The sequence below is a fragment of the Gopherus evgoodei genome, chromosome 4 (assembly GCF_007399415.2).
Source record: "Gopherus evgoodei ecotype Sinaloan lineage chromosome 4, rGopEvg1_v1.p, whole genome shotgun sequence".
Classification (NCBI taxonomy): domain Eukaryota; kingdom Metazoa; phylum Chordata; order Testudines; family Testudinidae; genus Gopherus; species Gopherus evgoodei.
In genome coordinates this window covers 3,307,900-3,328,175 of record NC_044325.1, presented here as the reverse complement: position 1 = coordinate 3,328,175, position 20,276 = coordinate 3,307,900, and the positions used below count along the sequence as shown (strand labels likewise).

Genomic DNA, 20,276 nt, shown 5'->3' with positions numbered 1-20,276 from the left:
TAGGGGTTTGGAGAGGGTCCCATATGAGGAGAGATTAAAGAGGCTAGGACTCTTCAGCTTGGAAAAGAGGAGACCAAGGGGGGATATGATAGAGGTATATAAAATCATGAGTGGTGTGGAGAAAGAGGATAAGAAAAAGTTATTTACTTATTCCCATAATACAAGAACTAGGGGTCACCAAATGAAATTAATGGGCAGCAGGTTTAAAACAAATAAAAGGAAGTTCTTCTTCACGCAGTGCACAGTCAACTCGTGGAACTCCTTACCTGAGGAGGTTGTGAAGGCTGGGACTATAACAGCTTTTAAAAGAGAACTGGATAAATTCATGGTGGTGAAGTCCATAAATGGCTATTAGCCAGGATGGGTAAGGAACGGTGCCCCTAGCCTCTGTTTGTCAGAGGATGGAGATGGACGGCAGGAGAGAGATCACTTGATCGTTGCCTGTTAGGTTCACTCCCTCTGGGGCAACTGGCATTGGCTACTGTCGGTAGACAGATACTGGGCTAGATGGACCTTTGGTCTGACCCGGTACGGCCATTCTTATGTTCTTATGTACACATGCTTCACTGTACTTCCAGGGGTCCCTGGCACCGCTGGTAGGAGATGATTAAACACAGGCATAAGTAGCTGCAGGATTGGAGCCTAAATATATTCATTCCTGAAATGGTGAAGGAAACATGAGTACATGGATTTTTTTCTCTTAGGTCATTGATTGGTTATTTTATCCTTTTCAGCACTGGGCTTAAATCCAAAGCCTTTTTGCCCCTTTTTAACTTGCTGTTTGCTAAGGAAGTATAAAACTACTGAAACTTTGAATGGCTTGAAGGCCCGCTGATGCACCTAGAAGTGGAGACCCTTGTTTTGTAGTCTTTGCAAGTAAAGGTCTGTAGGCATATAGTGTGGAGCAGTCCCGAGCTGTCCCCATGGAAGATATTGCGCGGGCGGGTGGGAGGGGGGCAGATCAGTGTTCAGATGAGACACTTCACAAAGCATCAGTCTCATGTGGAAGCAAAAACTTCTTACCCATTTGTAGAGTTCTGTTTATTTAAAATATTTATATGGTATATGGCAGCTCATTCATTTAAGATAATTCCATTTGAATGAATAATTTAAATAACTTACAATTTTGTTTACATACATTTTATTGCTAGAACAGGAGGATGAACATATATGAGTAGCAAATATTCCAGCAGAATACATTAGAGAAATGACAGGATGCGCTCTAGATATTTAAGTGGACAAATAAGAAAAGGAAGACTATCTCTGAGTTTTCTATGGGTGGAAATCTTTAAAGGTGAGAGAAATCAATCTTATATATTAAAGGATCACATGCAATTGATTTTTGACTTCTGTTGTTGGCTACTTCAATGCTTTAAATGTTCAAAAATTCTTTTCTCTCTTATGGTAGATGATATGTCATAACATTTTAATGTATTTCTTTTAAATTTTGCATGCACAGAATGCATAAAAGCTGTGGATTTTTATAAGCATTTCCATCAGTTTTCTAAGACTTCTAGGACACTGGCTTACAAAATCAAATATGTCCATGTCAAGAAACATATATGCTGCTTTGTCAATCAAGAAAATGGCAGTTGTGTGATACACTCAAGTTGCAAAGGCTAGTGAATCAGAAGTTCCAAGGTCCCTGACAGATGTTCTGTTGTGTGTGTATGTGTGTGGGAAAGGGAGGGGAAGACTCTTGTGTGAACTCAGCCTAGTGGCAGGAATCATATTTCCTTTGTATTTGGCACTGTGCAGTTGCTGCTGGAATACTGTGTCCACTTCTGGTGTCAACAATTCAAGACAAAATGCTGATACACTGGGTTCAAAGAAGAGCCATGAAAATGATTAAGGCATGTTTTCTAGTCCTTTATAGTGAGAGACTCCAGGAGCTCAATCTATTCAGTTTAACAAAGAAATGGTTAAGGGGTGACTTGATCACAGTCTGAGAACCTACACAGGGAGCAAATATTTGATAGTGGGCTCTTCACTCTAGCAGGCAAAGGTATAACAAGATTCAATGGTGGGAAGTTGAAGATGGACAAATTCAGATTGCAAATGTGCAAATGTTTACCAGTGAGAGTAATTAGCCATTGGAACCACTCACCAAGAGTCGTGGTGGAGTCTCCATCTCTGCAATTTTTAAATCAACGTTGGATTTTTTTCTGAAAGATCTGCTCTAGTTCAAGCATGAATTAAGAAGTCCTATGACCTGTATGCACTAGATAATCACAGTGTCCCCTTCTGGCCTTGAAATCTGTGAATCCTGCCTGGAGCAGATGAAGTTCTGCAGATTGATTGTGTAAGGTGCCTCTCACTAATTCCACCAGAATAATATGTGGGGTGTCAGCAGCTCTGGAAAGGGAACTAGGGAGCAATGACAGAGCAGGTCTTGGAGGGAAAGCTGAGGGCTAGCCCCATTTGGGACAGAAGGCTAGGCTGAATGGAGTGGTGGTGGCTCTGAGTGATCAGTAAAGCCATGCTTATGGGAATGGGGTGAGGACAGGAGAGTGACTCAGGCTATTCATAAGCACGGAGACGCCCCTGGAATTGAGTGCTGTGTTTGTGTGACAGCAAGCAGACAGAGTTGTGAGTGATGATTTGATCAGCCCAGAACAGTGTGCAAAGCAAATGCAAAACAGTTTCCATTTCTAGAAATGAGTACAACTGAGAGAGATGTGTGTGTGTGTGCGGGGGGGGGGGGGATACTCTGCTTACTTTTAGAGTTGTGACCGATTTCTCCTCTTGCCCGATGTCTGGGCTACTGGCATTGCACTGTGCAATTAAAGAAGGGATTTTAAGGGTAGCCAGAATGTGCCAGCCAGGATTGTCAAAGTTATGACACATCAGTACTGAACTCTCCCGCTTGCCAAGTTTATTGGTCCCTCAGAGACTGCCCAAAGTGAGATGAATAAAAGGGAAGAGAGATTTTCCTGCTGCTGAGCGCTGAGGTGCTCCAGTTGGGTCACTGATTAATCTTTAAACAGTGCAGTCTACTTTTGGTGTCCGAAGAGTCTAATTTATCATCTTCTGCACCAGGAGCACAGAATATAAGGTCGTGTTCATAAATACAATCAAACAGCACCATAACAAAAGGGGCTTGAAGCAATAAATCTCTGGCTAGCTAATATCCATAAGTTAAGCTGGCTAAGCCTAAACCACCTGCATTCTGTGAGAGAGCCAATATCCCAATAGATTTGTTTTATGCTTCAGCGAGGCAATGCTATTAGAGGTGGATAGTTCAGATATCTCTATTAGCAGATAGCTAAGGCAGCCAGGGACATGAGCAAGGTGACCCTGTGGACTGTTTCTATTTCTTTTGTTAGTTTGGGGAACCCTGGGAAGGTCTTGTAGATCTTTATGCTGGGTGTGCCATTCTCAGAGCATTTCTCCTTGCCTAATACCATTTATGCACCTTTTCCACAATGCACTTTTGTAGACTTTCTTTTTCCTCTTCTCCATCCATCAGTCCTATCCACTGTCTCAACTCTCCTGAAATCCTACTTCTCGGTGATCATTCCATCACTGTGCTCCAAATCTTGTGGGGTTACAGAAGAGATTCACATCAGCTAATCATCAGAGCAGCACTGCGCTGTAAAAACTCTTTTAATCGCACTTTGTCAAACGTGGAGGAAGTCTGAAGGTGGTGGTGGTGGTTCTGCGTTGCTCTACAGCGTAAGGGGTGTTGTGCATATTTGCTTTGCTCATGCACCCTCATGGCCCCTGGGTGCCATTTGCTCTGGTTTTTGGAGAACTGCTTTGAACAGACCCTATACTGTTGAGTGAACAGAAGAACCTTTGTTTAAGAAGTGGCATTTCTCTCTTCACTCTTGCCAGAGTGACTTATGCCTGGCTCTCTCTTCAGTTTGTCTCTGGTTTTGTGACAGTGGGCCAGAGCTGCTGAGGGATGATGCACAGATATTTTCAGTCTTCAAATTCTAATGCTCAAAGGACGCCCCTGAGAGTTAAAAGCAGATGAGATGCATGGAGGGTGTAGGACCTGAAGCAGCTGGACCAGCTATCTTGCTCTGAGTTACATCAGATCTGTGGCCTTGAAATGCAACAGAGCTTTCTATGAAGGGGCTGCTGGGGTAACGGAAAGCATGGCTGCAGTAGATACACTGAGGTGGTGGCAGCCCACAGCTGGCTCTGTGCAAGCTCTGAGCAGAGAGATGGCTCATGAGAACAGAACTCTGTCTTCCCTGCAAACATCCTCTGAACAAGACAAGAGCATGAAACAGAATAGACCTCCCCCAGGAGTATGAAATCTACGATGGTAAGCCATGAAGATGGCCAGAATCCAGGTTCATTATTGCTTCTATCTCTGAGGTTTTCTAACTTGTGTGGTCTTTGGAGAGCTGTGTGTTCACAGGGTGCCAGATCTTCCTTCTTGCTTCTATCTGTTAGGCGGCAGTAAAAGCCAGCTAGAATATGTCAAATACTTTCTGTGATAGACCCAGGCCACTGGGAACAGCAGAGTAGTAGAAGGGAGATATACTGGCCATTGGATAAGCAGTTTTCTGTTCCCTGAGTGACCAGAGCAGGGGCTGCCCCAGGATAATGAGAACACCTGAATCCAATTAACCTGCTAAGAGTCAGGTGAGGCAGTTAAGCACCTGACTCTAATTAAGACCCCTCTGATACTATAAAAGGGCTCACTCCAGTCAGGCCGGGGGGAGCCAGAGGAGAGGGAGTGTGTGCGAGGAACTGGGAGCAGGAGGTGTGCAAGAAGCTGAGAGTGAGTAGGCAAACTGCTGGAGGACTGAGAAGTACAAGCGTTATCAGACATCAGGAGGAAGGTCCCGTGGTGAGGATAACGAAGGTGTTGGGAGGAGGCCATGGGGAAGTAGCCCAGGGAGGTGTAGCTGTTGTGTAGCTGTACCAGGAGGCACTATAGACAGCTGCAATCCACAGGGCCCTGGGCTGGAACCCAGAATAGAGGGTGGGCCTGGGTTCCCTGCAAACCTCTCAACTCCTGATCAGACACAGGAAGAAGTGATCCGGACTGTGGGTTCCACCAGAGGGGAAGATCTCTGAGACGAGCAAATCTGCCAATAAGCGCAGGACCCACCAAGGTAGAGGACGAAGTTTGTTACATTTCCTACTATCCCTGACCCACAAGAGCAATGGCTGCAGTTGCCAAAGGGCTGTTACCTGACTGTCAGTGGCAGTGCAGATTGGCAGGACCGATGACAGCAAATGGAAAGGTGTCTACAAGACGGCCTCTCTGTTAAGAATGGTCCACACTATGAAAACACATGGGCAACACTATTCTGTTAGACTCTGCACACAACAGTCACTGCAGCCTCCCCAGTCCCCTGGTCTTCTCTGCAGTTAAGGATGGGAGGCTCCAGCTGAGCCAAGAGATCCACGACACAGTCTGGAGCTTGTGCCACTGACTTTTTTGATCTGTAGTATTCAGGACATCATGATCCCTCCTGCATGTTTTAGTCATAGTGGAGTGGAGGAAAGTTGGATAAGGTCAAGATGCAAATTCCCTTAACTAAAGGTAAACTGGCCTAATTGGGGGTGATGGACGGGGAGAAACAAGAGGAATTTATTTATATACCAGCCAAGTTTGAAAAAAAACAAACTAAAAATAAGCTTCCATGTATGTTGCTTGATAAGAGATAATAGTATAAACCTCAAACCATACAAAGTAAACGTTCTGAAGCCATGTGACTGAGTCCACGTCACCTAAACACATCTTCAGGAATTGAGACACACACTGTCCACACCCCTAGGAGACCATCTTCTCATAAGTCTTACCTCCTGGTAGAACATGGAAGGGAAACATTTCCTCCTGGTGCCTTCTGTAGGACTGATAGACATTAGAACGCCTCTCTCCCTCTCTTTGAATAACAGATCCCCAAACACAATTCCACCGGGACCTCTGAGCTGAAATAGAAGGTACTTGTATGGTTTGGCTGGATATAGCATTGGATGGCTTGAAACCTCAGATTTAACCTGGTTCTGCCATTGTCTTGCTATGTAACTGTGGGCAAGTCGAAGTCCGAAGTTTTAAAAAATGCCCTCTAGCTGTACATACCTCCATTTTTAGAAGCTCCCATTTAAGGCAATTGGAGCTCTTCAAATTCAAAGATGCTGGACAGCAACTACTCCAAATGAATGTGGAGGGAACTGTGGGTGCTCATCTCTTGGAAAAATCAGGCTCTGGGCATGTGAAACTAGTGAACACATCTGAAACTGAACATTTTGGCCTTCATGTGTCTCTGTAACTCATGTCCCCCCTCTGTAAAATGGTAACAATTATTTATGTATCCCCTCCAGTACATAACCTCTCCCATGATCTGGGCATCTGTATCGTAGGTTAAACATGTGCAAAATAACACTAAGGGACTATCTGAAGACATCAGTACCCCAGTACTAGGCCCACTCCATCCTCAAGAGCCCGTGGAGAGAAAATGGGCTTTGCATCATGCCAAAGATGTTAAGAAATTAATCTTGTGCACTTTGTTAAGCAATTTTGAGGGCTATACATGAAATTCAGTGTTGCGAGTGCTAAGGATTATTAGCAAAGCCTCTTCTCTAACTGACCTTTCCCTGTCAGTTTAACACCCAGTCAAAGGCCTTCAGAGCCTGCATCATACTGTATCTTGGCAACAAGTCAGTGTCATCTGTTGGAATGTCCCAGAAGTGCATGTTAACTCAGTTACAGAGGCCATTCTAGTGCAATTTGAAAAGCAGGAATAAGATCAAGGTAAGACCATGCCAGATGGACTATAAATGATTGATCATGTCAGACTGCTGAGAAACAAAAAGAGCGGGACAGCTACTGCCTGTCAAATTCGAGCAGCGTGCACTCGTTAGCTAGGTGGCATTGCTGAGTGGTCCCAGCTTCCGAAAGAGGGTAACAGTCATAGCATAGCCCTAAGATTAACGTGATGGTTATTACATTCAGTAGAACATTCAACTTTCTTCCCTGTGTTTTTTCTCTGCCACTTGGTCTTATCGGATGCTGAAGAAATCACGAATGACACATGACTTATAAATGATTTTATCATTCTGATGGGCTGAATGCAGCCTGGCCAACATCAAGATTTCCCAAATAATGAGCCAAGCCCCTCCCACCCCCAGGAAACATAGAACCAAAGAAATGTAGGGCAGGAAGGGACCTCAAGAGGTCATGAAAACTCATCTTTGAAAACTCATGGTGATTGGGGGAGGTCCCAGATGACTGGAAAAAGGCTAATGTAGTGCCCATCTTTAAAAAAGGGAAGAAGGAGGATCTGGGGAACTACAGGCTAGTCAGCCTAATCTCAGTCCGTGGAAAAATCATGGAGCAGGTCCTCAAGGAATCAATTCCGAAGCACTTAGAGGAGAAGAAAGTGATCAGGAACAGTCAGCATGGATTCACCAAGGGCAAGTCATGCCTGACTAACCTAATTGCCTTCTATGAGGAGACAACTGGCTCTGTGGATGAGGGAAAAGCAGTGGACGTGTTATTCCTTGACTTTAGTAAAGCTTTTGATACTGTCTCCCACAGTATTCTTGCCGGCAAGTTAAAGAAGTGTGGGCTGGATGAATGGACTATAAGGTGGAAAGAAAGCTGTCTAAATCATCAGGCTCAACGGGGAGTGATCAATAGTTCCATGTCTAGTTGGCAGCTGGTTTCAAGCAGAGTGTCCCAAGGGTCAGTCCTGGGGCCAGTTTTGTTCAATATCTTCATTAATGATCTGGAGGATGCACCCTCAGCAAGTCTGCAGATGACGCTAAACTGGGAGGAGTGGTAAATACACTGGAGGGTAGGGATAAGATACAGAGGGGCCTAGACAAATTAGAGGATTGGGCCAAAAGAAATCTGATGAGGTTCAACAAGGACAAGTGCAGAGTCCTGCACTTAAGATGGAAGAATCCCATGCACTGTTACAGACTAGGGACCGAATGGCTAGGCAGCAGTTCTGCAGAAAAGGACCTATGGGTTACAGTGGTTGAGAAGCTGGATATGAGTCAGCAGTGTGCCCTTGTTGCCAAGAAGGCTAATGGCATTTCTGGCTGTATAAGTAGGGGCATTGCCAGCAGGTTGAGGGACATGATTAGTACCCTCTATTCAACATTGGTGAGGCCTCATCTGGAGTACTGTGTCCAGTTTTGGGCCCTACACTACAAGAAGGATGTGGAAAAATTGGAAAGAGTCCAGCAGAGGGCAACAAAAAATTATTAGGGGTCTGGAGCACATGACTTATAAGGAGAGGCTGAGGGAATTAGGACTGTTTAGTCTGCAGAAGAGAAGAATGAGTGGGGGATTTGATAGCTGCTTTCAACTACCTGAAAGGGGGTTCCAAAGAGGATGAATCTAGACTGTTCTCAGTGGTACCAGATGACAGAACAAGGAGTAAAGGTCTCAAGTTGCAATAAGGGAGGTCTAGGTTGGATATTAGGAAAATCTTTTTCACTCGGAGAGTGGTGAAGCACTGGAATGGGTTACCTAGGGAGGTGGTGGAATCTCCTTCCTTAGAGGTTTTTAAGGTCAAGCTTGACAAAGCCCTGGCTGAGATGATTTAGTTGGGGATTGGTCCTGCTTTGAGCAGGGGATTGGACTAGATGACCCCCTGAGATCGCTTCCAACCCTGATAGTCTATGATTCTATGAAATCCATCTCCTGCACTGAGGCAGGACAAAGTATTGCCTAGACCATCCCTGAAAGACCATTCTCTAACCTGTTCTTAAAAACCTCCAGTGCCTGAGATTCCAGAACCTCCCTAGGTAATTTGTTCCAGTGCTTAACTAACCTGACAATTAGGAAGTTTTTCCTAATGTCCAGCCTAAACCTCTCTTGCTGCAATTTGAGCCCATTACTTGTCATGTACTCTGCGGGTAAGAAGAATAATTTATCACTCTTTTCTTTATAAATTTTTTTTTACATATTGGAAGATTGTCATCCTGTCCCCACTCAGTTTTTTCTTCTCCAGATTTAACAAACCCAATTGTTTCAATATTTCCTCCTAGGTCATGTTTTCATTTTTGTTGCTCTTCTCTGGACGTTCTCCAATTTGTCCACATCCTTCCTGAAATTCGGCACCCAGAACTGGACACAATAATCCAGTTGAGGCCTAAACAGAGTGGAGTAGAGCGGAAGAATTACTTCTCATGTCTTGCTTACAACCCTCCTGCTATTACATCCCTGAATGAGTTTGGCCTAAAAATTGGGATGATTTGAAAGATTAAATCGTGGTTTTTAGTCTGTGTTCTGCTGTTTGACCTCTCCTGCGCGGGGAAGTTCAAATCACTGAGTGCCAGTTTCTGGGTTTTTATTGAATGTAAGAGGATCTTGACTCCTGCCCCAGTTTCTCTGGACTTTCTGCTGTTTTGGAGCATGTACCTGCAGGTGCCAACCCCCAGCCTTATGTGACACTTCTCACCAGTTTGAAAAAGCCACTTGCCTCCCCTCCATGGTCCCCTGCCACTGCTGGAGGGGTGGGGCACCTGAGGGTCATTAGCCACTCCCTAACTAATGAGGAAGGTCACACATAGAGCTGTGCAAAACTTCATTTCTCCCCAAAAGTCAATTGCTCCTGCCACTCTCTTCCTCAAAATCAGTTACTGCCCTTTGCACGTCACGTGTGCCCTGCTCCTGCCCCTGATGCTGCTGTTCTGGGTCAGGATGGGGGACTGTGGAGTACCTCCTGGAGTAGCTATGGTTGTTAGACACCTCGCTACCACCTGCCCTTAGCGTGAGGAAACCTGTCTGTGCCTGCTGAGAGGCAGCTCCCTGACATTCTCAGCCAAAGGCAACACTGCCCTCCAGGCCTGTCATGCCCTGCTGTCACTCTGCAGGTGAGCGGCAGTCCCTTTGCACATCTCCCTGGAGAACCCAGCCCCTGCTCCACTGGACACTCACAGTGTTCACTGGTCTGCTGCTCCCAAAGACGCAGTACACTCCGGCTTACAAGTTCCACCTCAGACCACCGCTCCGCTTAACTCACAGCACTGAGATATGTTTATAGTGACGCCAGGTGTCAGTTTATTTAACAAAGCACAGAGCTTGCAGTGTAACCCACACACCTCCTGGGTGTGTTGTTCTGTCCCATCTAGTGGCACTGAGCCCACTTAGAGAGATAAAACGAGTCTGCTCCACAGCCTTAGCTAACGGCCAGCTGGCTTTTAGCTCCTATAATAGAGTCTCATGACTAAGCTCCAGAGGCCCCAGTTCGATCCTGCCTGCCAGTGACCGGGATCTGTCAGCGTTACACGAGCAATAGCAAGTAGAAAGATTGGAAACAAATGGCTACTTATGAAACAAATAATGACATTAATCACCAAAACTAGACTGAATTCGCTGGATACTCTCATGGCTTAAGCTATCGCTCCCTGCTGTGCTTCCTAATCAGGCTGTCTGGGACCCTTCTTTCATGAGACAAGCCTGCTGTCAGTTTGCCTCCTAGGTGAAGGACTCCACGTGTCTTTGCCCTCTGAGCTATACCACAGCAATGTATTGTCTTCATTCATAAACAGGACAGCCCCGCCCCTGCTGTCTGTTTCCTCTCTTGTAGATTTCCCAATCACTCAATTCACACCTGCCTCCATATGCCAAGAGAGACACAGTGTGAGGCATACAATCCACAGTAAGGCCAGAGAGCGAGATAGGTGTCTGTTGCCTTCTGCCTGAAGGGATCATCTCTGAGGTATGTCAGCCCCTGCTTGACCTGCCTAAACTCCTAGACCATAAGAGCATAATTTTCAGTGCAGGTACATTCTTACAGACATTAAATATTGTCCATACAGACTTTTCAGAATGATTATTTATGATGAGCACTGGGCTCTTGCCTCTAGGTATGCACCTCAAATGCTACCCTTTGGCAAACTATTATGCAGATATCTGACCCGGGGTCCCTGTAAAATCCTGTGTGCCCTTTGCTCTCTGCCAGTTGTCACCAAGTGGCCTCTGGGTCGCTCTGACACAGAGGAAGATGCAGGAATCTTAAGTCTTCCATGCCCTTATTGCTGATCAGGAAGAGCAGGAACAAGAAGGTCAGAAGAGAAGCCCCGGGGAAGGGCAGAGGTTCAGGCAGAGGGGCAGGGGGAAAGGTACTGCTGATGGCCGTGTGTTCAGGGAAGCACTGCTGGAGGAGGCAATGCACATCCTCTGCAGAAAGGGTATATTGAGCTGGCTCCCTGTACAGTTCATAGGTTCATGGATTCCAAGGCCAGCAGGGACCGTCTGGTCTGACCCTCTGCACAACATGACCCAACTGCCTCCAAATAATTCCTAGAGCAGATCTTTTAGAAGAACATCCCATCTTGATTTCAATATTGCCAGTGATGGAGAATTCACCACCACCCTTGGTAAATTGTTCTGGCAGTTAAAAATGTTCATCTTCTTTGCAGTCTGGATTTCTCTAGCTTCAACTTCCAGCCATTCCATCGTTTTACACCTTTGTCTGCTAGACTGACGAATCTATAATTAAATGTTTGTTACCCATATAGGTACCTATAGATTGAGACGAAGTCCCCCATTAAGCTTCTCTTTGTTAAGATAGATAAATTGAGCTTTTTGAACCTATCACTGTCACTATGAGGCATGTTTTCTCTCTTAATCATTCTCGTGGCTCTGCTCTGAGCCCGCTCCAATTTATCAACATCTTTCTTGAGTTGTGGGCACCAGAACTGGACACAGGATTCCAGCAGCAGTCACCCCAGTGCCAAATACAGAGGTAAAATAACTTTATTCCTGCTCAAGATTCCACTATTTGTGTGTCCCAGGATCACATTAGCTCTTTTGGCCACAGTGTCACACTGGGAACTCATGTGCAGCTGATTATCCACCTCCACCCCTAAAGCTTTTCCTGTTTCCCTGTGTCCCAGGATAGAAGTCCCCATTCTGTCAATGTGGCTGACAGTCTTTGTTCCCAGATGTATCCATTTACATTTTAAAACACAGGTTGTTTGCTTGCGCCCAGTGTACTCGGTGATCCAGATTGCTCTGTGGCAGTGACCCATCCTCAGTATTTACCACTCCCCAAGTTTTGTGTCATCTGCAAACTTTCCCAGTGATGATTTTATGAATTCCTTCCGGTCATTGATCAAAAATGTTAAATAACGAAGGGCCAAGAACTGGTCCCTGCGGGACCCCACTAGAAACACACCGTCTCAGTGCTGATGTCACATTTACAGTTACCTTTTGAGGCCCAGCAATTAGCCAGCTTTTAGTCCAGTCAATATGTGCCATTGCTCTAGTCTGTTAATCAAATTCTCCTGGGGTGCCGAGCGCTGGCCGCCGGGGCAGTGGTGGGCAGAAGGGTCAGACCTGTCCTCTAGGGCAGTGGGGTGAGGTGGGAGCTGATACAGAGGCTCAGCCTTAACCCTCTCCTCCCACACTTGACAGGGTAGCGGTGCAATTACCTTTCCTTACCTCTCCACTCCCTGAGGGGGAAGGGATCCTGCCCACTGACCCCTTTGCACCTGGGACAGGGGTGCTGAAGTCTGGCCTGGGGAAAATCCTTTTCTCAGAATGTGTGTGGGAGTCTCCCTACCCTTGGATGGGTTTTCTCCAGAGGGAACCCCTGTCTGCTGGGGTTGGAGCTTTCTAGAGCTCTCCTGGCTAGAGACAGGAACCATCCTGGCAGGAGGAGAGGGGGAGCACTTCCACCTGGTGATGAGGTGGCCCATTGGATTGGGGTGGGTAGTGACCCACTGGGTAGCCCCCCAAAGTAAGATGGGGGCAGAGACTATCTGATCTTTATATTTATATTTTGACTTTAGCAAAACTTTTGATACGGTCTCCCATAGTACTCTTGCCAGCAAGTTAAAAAAGTATGGATTGGATGAATGGACTACAATAAATCTTTGCTTACCGTTATAGTTATGTTCCTGAAAAATGCTACTTTAAGTGAAATGATGTTAAACAAATCCAATTTTCCCATAAGAATTAATGTAAATAGGAGGGTTGGGTTCCTGGGAATTTTTTTTCACCAGACAAAAGACTGTATTTTACACACACACACACACACACACACACACACACACACACACACACACACACACACACACACACACACACACACACACACACACACAGAGTATTGTGAAGCTTGGTTGAGGTGGTGAAGTCAGAGAGTGGAAGAGGGTGGGATATTTCCCAGGGAATTCCTTTCTGCTAAATGATAAACTAGCACTCGGCTGAGTCCTCAAGGATTAACACACTGTTAATGTAGCCTCATACTCTACAAGACAGCACGAATGGAGGGAAGGGAGACAGCATGGCAGAGAGATGGATCACTCGGTAATTGCCTATTCTGTTAATTTCTTCTGAAGCACCTGGCATTGGCCACTGTCAGAAGACAAGATACTGGGCTAGATGGACCTTTGGTCTGACCCAGCATGGCCATTCTTATATAGCTGACTCTGGTGAGGTGAGCAAACTTTCTGCAACCCATGTTGCTGGTAGGAGTGTGGGAGGAAATGGGCATATGCAACCAACAGGAAGCTAATTGCCCATGGGCCATCATCATTCTAAGGCTTTGTCTACACTGCCATCGCTGGGTGTGCTGCAGCTCGAGCATACACACCTAAACTAGCTTCAATCCAGCTGTCTCAGGTCCCAGAGCAGTGAAGTTGTGACCGTGAGATCTTCAGGGCAGACTAACCCCACAAGTAATTACCCAGGATTCCAGGTCTGCTTGTATCACCCGAGTTGAAACTTGCACTTCAGCAGCTTCGTTTTTCCAGGACCCGAGTTATCCGAACTAAAGCTAGCTTGGTACATCAGCACAAGCTGCAGTCACACGCTGTGATTGCAGTACAGACATACCATAAATTCTGCATTAGATGGCTTTTTGATGCTTTGTATTCAGGAAAAAAATGTGCTTTGCACTAAGACTTCTGGCTAGTGTCAGACTCTTGCTGAGCCAAAACCTAAATTTAGGGCCTCAAAGGAACCAACTGCTAGGCCACGGTTGATGGACAGAAAAAGTCCTTCGTTGTGTTTAGCATGCTCACTACCTGGACATCTGCACAGTGGAGTGACAAATTTGCAGCTCAGAAAGAGGCTTGATTCGCTACATAAGTGGCTGACACATTATAAGCCTGTTTCCTCCTTTGAAAATGGAATCAACAGTCCAAAAGCTGCTCTTCCTTGCTCTTTCTGTTCAATGCTGTTAGTCTCTAAGGTGCCACAAGTACTCCTGCTCTTTTTATTCAGTGTAATCTCCCTTAACAAACTCCAGTGCTTCCCTTCCACACCAAATATAAAAGGAAAAACAACCTTGTTTATAACTTGCAATGTTTTCCAGGGTATGTTCATAGCAATAACTTTAAAGGGAGCTACTCCATATAGAATGGGTTGGGTGGCTGCTCCCCTTTGTTTTAACTCTCGTTGTAGGCATCCCATGAATCACCAGGAATTCAAATCTCATCACAGTCCAGCTGGCTGTTCTGGAACTGGATGTCTGGCTATGTTATGCTGAAGGTAGAATTGGTGTAAGATGCTGGTAATTTACCATTACTACCCTAATGAAATCATTAATCAGATTAATCAATGCAAATTTGTTAATCTTTGTGCTCATCAGACTTGGATCTGATACCATGGCTGTTCAGGCCCATTAATAATGTGATATGGAAAACCTGATCGATTTATCTGGGGCATTTATTCTGTTGTATCCCAATTACTTTTGATACACTGTAAAATTCAGAGTTCAGTGATCGGTTTCGATGGATATGCCTGCACAACCAAATTGGTTGGAAAAAATGGGTGTGTGATTAGCTATCAAAGATATTTCATTTTTGCATTAGAAGCCCTGAGATCTGTTCCTGTAATAAATTCTAGTCAGAGCACCTATTTGGGCATTCAGAGTCTAATCCTCATAAATAATGATGATATTATTAGAAACAAATGGTAAAGTCATCTCACACCAGAGAGTACCAGGGAAGAGTTGAGGTGGGCTCAGCTGTGTGTAACATGGGCACAACAATATTTCCAAAGGATTATTTTGTCTCTCCCAGACCTGGAGTATAGGCAATGCCCACAGCTATGCAGCTTTTACTAAAGTGAGAATCTATTTCCTTCAACCCAGTCCAACTGCAGCACATCCACTTCCACAATGCAGCTTTCCCTGGGTACCAGTTTTGGCCAGACTCGCACCTTTCAATCCCACTGATATCTGGGGCACTGCCTGGGGTGTAGGGATGGGTAAAACTAAACAAAGTTGTGTATTTGATTGGCTCTGTATTTTCCTATTTAAAATATTACATCAACAAGAACTTTTATGCTACATCTGTTTAAAGCATCCTTCTTTGGCTAGCATTTCACAGTTGGTATAGTTGGCTATGCAGCTCAGCCACAGCACGAATGTAACTACTACATTAGCCATGTGAACTGGAAGGGTAATTTACAGGACTATCTGTTTTGATGCTGAAATATGTAGCATATTAATGTCTCTGATTTCTTGCTATTTGTTAGTGGCTTTTGCTTTCTGATAAGCATTAGGGATCTGGTGTCATACAGAATCTGTTTTACTTTGATTAAATCCTTCTGGAAATGATTGTACACACAATATTCAAATGTTTGCTTTTTGTTAGAAGCACCCACAGTGCATTGCACATACAGAGTAGTATGAAAGCCTCTGAGGTCAACAAATCCATACACACTTTGTTCATCTGCCTTTTTATTTGCAAAAAACATGCTGAGCTGCTCATCCCCATGCAATGTCGAACTGCTGATAAATATTCATTGGAAATAAGGCAGGTCTTTTAAAACATAAATGCATTTAATTCCACTGGCTGCAATTTCATGGGTTGTGTAAACCTGGGATTTCTGTTAAGTGGAAGCAGATCAATACCTGTCTCAAAGAGGTGTAAGGGAGATTACCTAGAGACCATCGAGCTTCTGTAATGTCAAAGTGCATCTCAAACACAGGTCTCATTGCTTTCATTGGAATTCTTCCCTCTCATTTATATTCTTATCATCCAGGGCCAAGGTGTAACTAGCCTTGCACAGGAAGGGGCAGTCATTCAGAGAAATTGCATTAGCAGTCACTGCCTGCCTCTTGCTTTCACCAGGGAGCAAATTGCCAGAAAGGAGTCAGGAATGGAGCCATGGGACTCTCCCCCTGTACCAGTCCATGGAGTTGGGCCAGTTTACCCTATCTATTGGACTTTGTATGGCCTACATTACCCGAGCACTTCACAAGGATCCCACTAAGAAGGGCAGGGCTATTACCTCAATTGCAAAAGGGGGAACTGTGGTACATGGAGGTTAAGCAATTTGCTCAAGGTCACACAAGGACAGTGTAGCAGTGCAACAACCTTAACCCAGACCTCCTGGTCTGCGGTTCAGTGCTCTGTCCTTCCACTGCATGATGCAGTCACTGCCATTCTGCTGGATGGCGTTAAGCCTAAGTCCTCAAAAGTCTTTCATTGATGTTAATGGGAGGAAGGTTCCTAAATACCTTCGAGGTCCTGGCCCCCGGTGCCTCTGGCAGGGCTTGTGTGGGTCCACCCTGCTCCCTACAAAGGCTGCATGCTACTGGCAGCCTAGCCAGGGCATTCAGCCACCTGCTGTATGTGGAGTCCTCATTGTTTTGAATCCAGGTGATCTGCAGATGCATTCGAGATGATCACTCTTGGCACTGTCTTGTCTGTTATGCTCCGAATTGATTTTCATGGTTAATTTTATTGCTGCATGTCACAGAGCGGCATATGCAGTATACAACTGCTGTTACTGCTTTCACAGCAGCTAGTAATTTGAAGTTTTACTATACATTATATTACACACTCCGCAGTCATTGACATCCTCTGGCTAATCTAAAATGCCCTTAAATCATGGATGAATGAACATATTTTTCAATGATAAGCCTAGAGCAAATAAATTGGATTTGTTTGTAATACTAACTTATTCTTAATGCCCAGCGACACATGAGCAATCTAGTCTATACAGATGCCCTTGTTTCTCTGGAGGATAATAGTTTGCAGACTAATAGTGCTACATTTAGTACTGTAAACCATCCCTGTGGCTTGATATTTGCTCCTCTGAGGAAGGTATTTAGGCTCTTTCTTCAATGTCTTTTGGCTCAGACTCCAGATGATGGATCAAATCTACCCTGTGTCAGGGTTCTCATTAAAGTCGGTGATCTGACTGATGCAGCACCGGTCCTTACACTGGTATGGCTCCATTGACCTCAGTATCCAGCAGTCCTAGATCAGATACCAGGGTGATGGGCATGGGATAAAAATCTCCATAGAATACAACAGGTCCTACAATTCTAGGGGAGCTTGGAAAACAAATAACAGGGTTCTCCACTACCTTTAGTTGATGATTTATCTCTTGTCATTGTTACCTTCCCATGCTGTGGTCCCTCATTCCTAATAGGTTTTTAAGAACAGATTAGGCAGGGATGATCTAAGTTTACTTGGTTCTGCCTCTGTTCAGGGAGCTGGACTAGATGATCTCTCAATATCCCTTCTAGCCCTACATTTCTGTGATTTGATAATATCCTGTAGCAGTGAGCTGCACAGATTGATTATGCCCTGTACAGCAATGATTTCTTTCAAACTCTCTTCTTATGGAAGTCTGCACCCCCAGGAAGTCTTCCTGGTGCTTGAGGCCCAGACAATGTACTTTTGGAAGTATAAGTGGGATCTAGATATTCTAGTTATCCATCAGCAAGGGAACAAAGGGGACAGCACTCTCTGATTCTGTGAACGTTGGACCCTCTGACCTGGGAGCGCTGGAGATTCTGGTAATTTGGTGTAAGTGAGAAAACTGCTTAGGAAAAAAATTGTAACTTCTTAAAATTAAGTTTTAGTCACTAGAAAGTGTTTTGTTTTGTTTGTAACCTTACCTGCCTCTTTGTCTTTTGTTTAGTATCACTGAAATCTCTGTTCTTTATTACTCAATGTATTCTTAATGTTCTTATAAACCATCTCAGTGCTGTTCTGTTGAGGTAGATTGAGGACAGGTCTACACTAGAAATTGAGATTGGCGCAGCTTCACCAATGCGAGAGGCGGTGGCTAGGTCGGTGGGTGAAGCTTTCCTGCTGATCTAGCAGTGTCTATTGGGGTTGGGGGGGTTGGTATAGTTACATCACTCAGGGGGGTGGATGCCGTAGTTATACCAAAGTAAGCATGCTGTGTAGACCAAGCCTGAGTCCTTCGCTAACCTACCAGGCTGTGGTATGTACTGCTTCTTTGGAGCCAGCAGGCTTAACAATTTGGATGAGTGCCAATGAGAGGGACTGGAGGCTGCAGAGAGATGTCTCTGGGAATCACGGGAAGTGGTGGTTACTGAGTGTTACCTGCAAGGCAAGGGTCAGACTGACAGGGCCTCAATGTTTGCTGGCAAGACAGAGAGAGTGGTGAGGCAGGGAGCTGCCACTGAGTGTAGGCCCCAGCCCAGCTCTCCCTTGCTGAGGCAGAGGGATAACACGGTGGTTTACCCTTCTGGGCTCCCTGAGGAAAGCGTCACGGCAGGTCTAACTGCACGGGTGATGAAAAGAATGGTTCTTTGTAGTAAGATTAGCAGAGGGTAAAGAACCTAAAATGGTGACCCAGAGGCACAGCTAGATTCACAGGTAGGGACGGATCCATCTGACATAGTTACACAAGATGGCAGAGAGGAACTGGGGGGCTAGTGAGGGTGGCATGTCTCTCAGCTGACCAAACTCTACAGGGGACCTAATACATTTTCCACTTAGCAGTTAGAGTGTGTGTGTGTGTGTGTGTGTGAGAGAGAGAGAGAGAGAGAGAGAGAGAACCTGCAGCCTTATGATGTGTAAGCAGCAGTTCTTTGTGAGTTCACTGCTGTTTGGGTAACTTCGCATGCCAAGAGGAAGGAAAACCAATTGTGGTGCCGAGAGGAGGGAGGCGCTAGATTAGGTTATTAAAAAACTGGAATGTTTAATTGTATGTGGGCATAGACATGAGCAGAGGACCAGAGGGATTTGATCAGCGGAATGACCCACAGAAGCACTTGGATGCTAAAAGATAAGGGGAGAGCACTTGCATGTGTCGCCGTATCTTCATTGAGGGAAAAATGGCATCTGATTCTTTCATGCTGTAAGCTAGCCAGTAGTGGTGCATTCTGTCACGTTCCTCCTTTAAAGCATATGTAAATTAACCGTCTGCAGGATACAGACTCTCTCAGAACAGGGTTTTACTGAGCTTACAGAGATGTGTGTCTCTGTAATAAGGAAAGCCAGCATACGCAATCGCTAGCTGGGCTTATGCAACCAGAGACAAGGTATTGTGAACATCCTGTACAGTATTTTTTTTCCTTAGCAGTAAACCTGTTTTTTGCTGTTTAGGCACATCCTACCATATGTTGTTTTCCAAAGTGTAATGATGTGATGCACCTTAATGATGAAACCCTGGCATCCTTCCAAGAAGGTGAAGTGATATAAACCTCTCCTTAGCTCTGAGGGTTGTACATGGTGAAAACAGAACATTATATGCAAACTGATGCTTTTAGTTCTTCTTGAATTTGATGCAGGCTAGAATAGCGTGCCAGCTGGCTAGCTCTGAAAATATACCTTCACCCCCATTCTGGTGGATAAACTGTCAGTCCATGTCTTTGAAAACTGGGTCTGTTTATCACTCTCCTAAGTGTCACACCATACGTTGGCATGGCCATCATTTCAACCCCCTAGGGATATACACTAGGGATTGTGATAGACCCAGGCCAGTTGGGAACAGCAGAGTAGTAGAAGGGAGATATACTGGCCACTGGATAAGCAGTTTTCTGTTCCCGGAGTGACCAGAGCAGGGGCTGCTTCAGGCTAATGAGAACACCTGACTCCAATGAACCTGTTAAGCGTCAGATGAGGCTGTTAAGCACCTGACTCTTACTAAGGCCCCTCTGATGCTATAAAAGGGCTCACTCCAGTCAGGCTAGGGGGAGCCAGGGGAGAGGAAGTGCATGTGAGCAGCTGGGAGAAAGAGATGCTAGGAGCTGGGAGTGAGAGGACATGCTGCTGGAGGACTGAGAATACAAGCATTATCAAACATCAGGAGGAAGGTCCTGTGGTGAAGATAACGAAGGTGTTGGGAGGAGGCCATGGGGAAGTAGCCCAGGGAGGTGTAGCTGTTGCGCAACTGTACTAGGAGGCACTATAGACAGCTGCAATCCACAGGGCCCTGGGCTGGAACCCGGAGTAGAGGGGGGGGCCTGGGTTCCCCTCAAACCTCCCAACTCCTGATCAAACACAGAAGGAATTGACCTGGACTGTGGCTTCTACCAGAGGAGAAGGTCTCTGGGCTGTTTCCCGACCCACAAGGTGAATCTGTGAGGTGAGCAAATCCGCCAATAAGCAGAGGACCCACC

The 20,276-nt window shown here is 45.4% G+C and overlaps 1 long non-coding RNA gene across 1 annotated transcript; it reads left to right on the top strand.

The window, feature by feature from the left end:
- The first annotated feature begins 9,055 nt into the window (after positions 1-9,055).
- LOC115651350 lies at positions 9,056-19,649 on the top strand. The gene is made up of 3 exons (XR_004000332.1): positions 9,056-9,153; positions 17,774-17,784; positions 19,639-19,649. It is a non-coding gene; the product is annotated as an uncharacterized LOC115651350 (long non-coding RNA).
- The last annotated feature ends 627 nt before the right edge of the window (positions 19,650-20,276 follow it).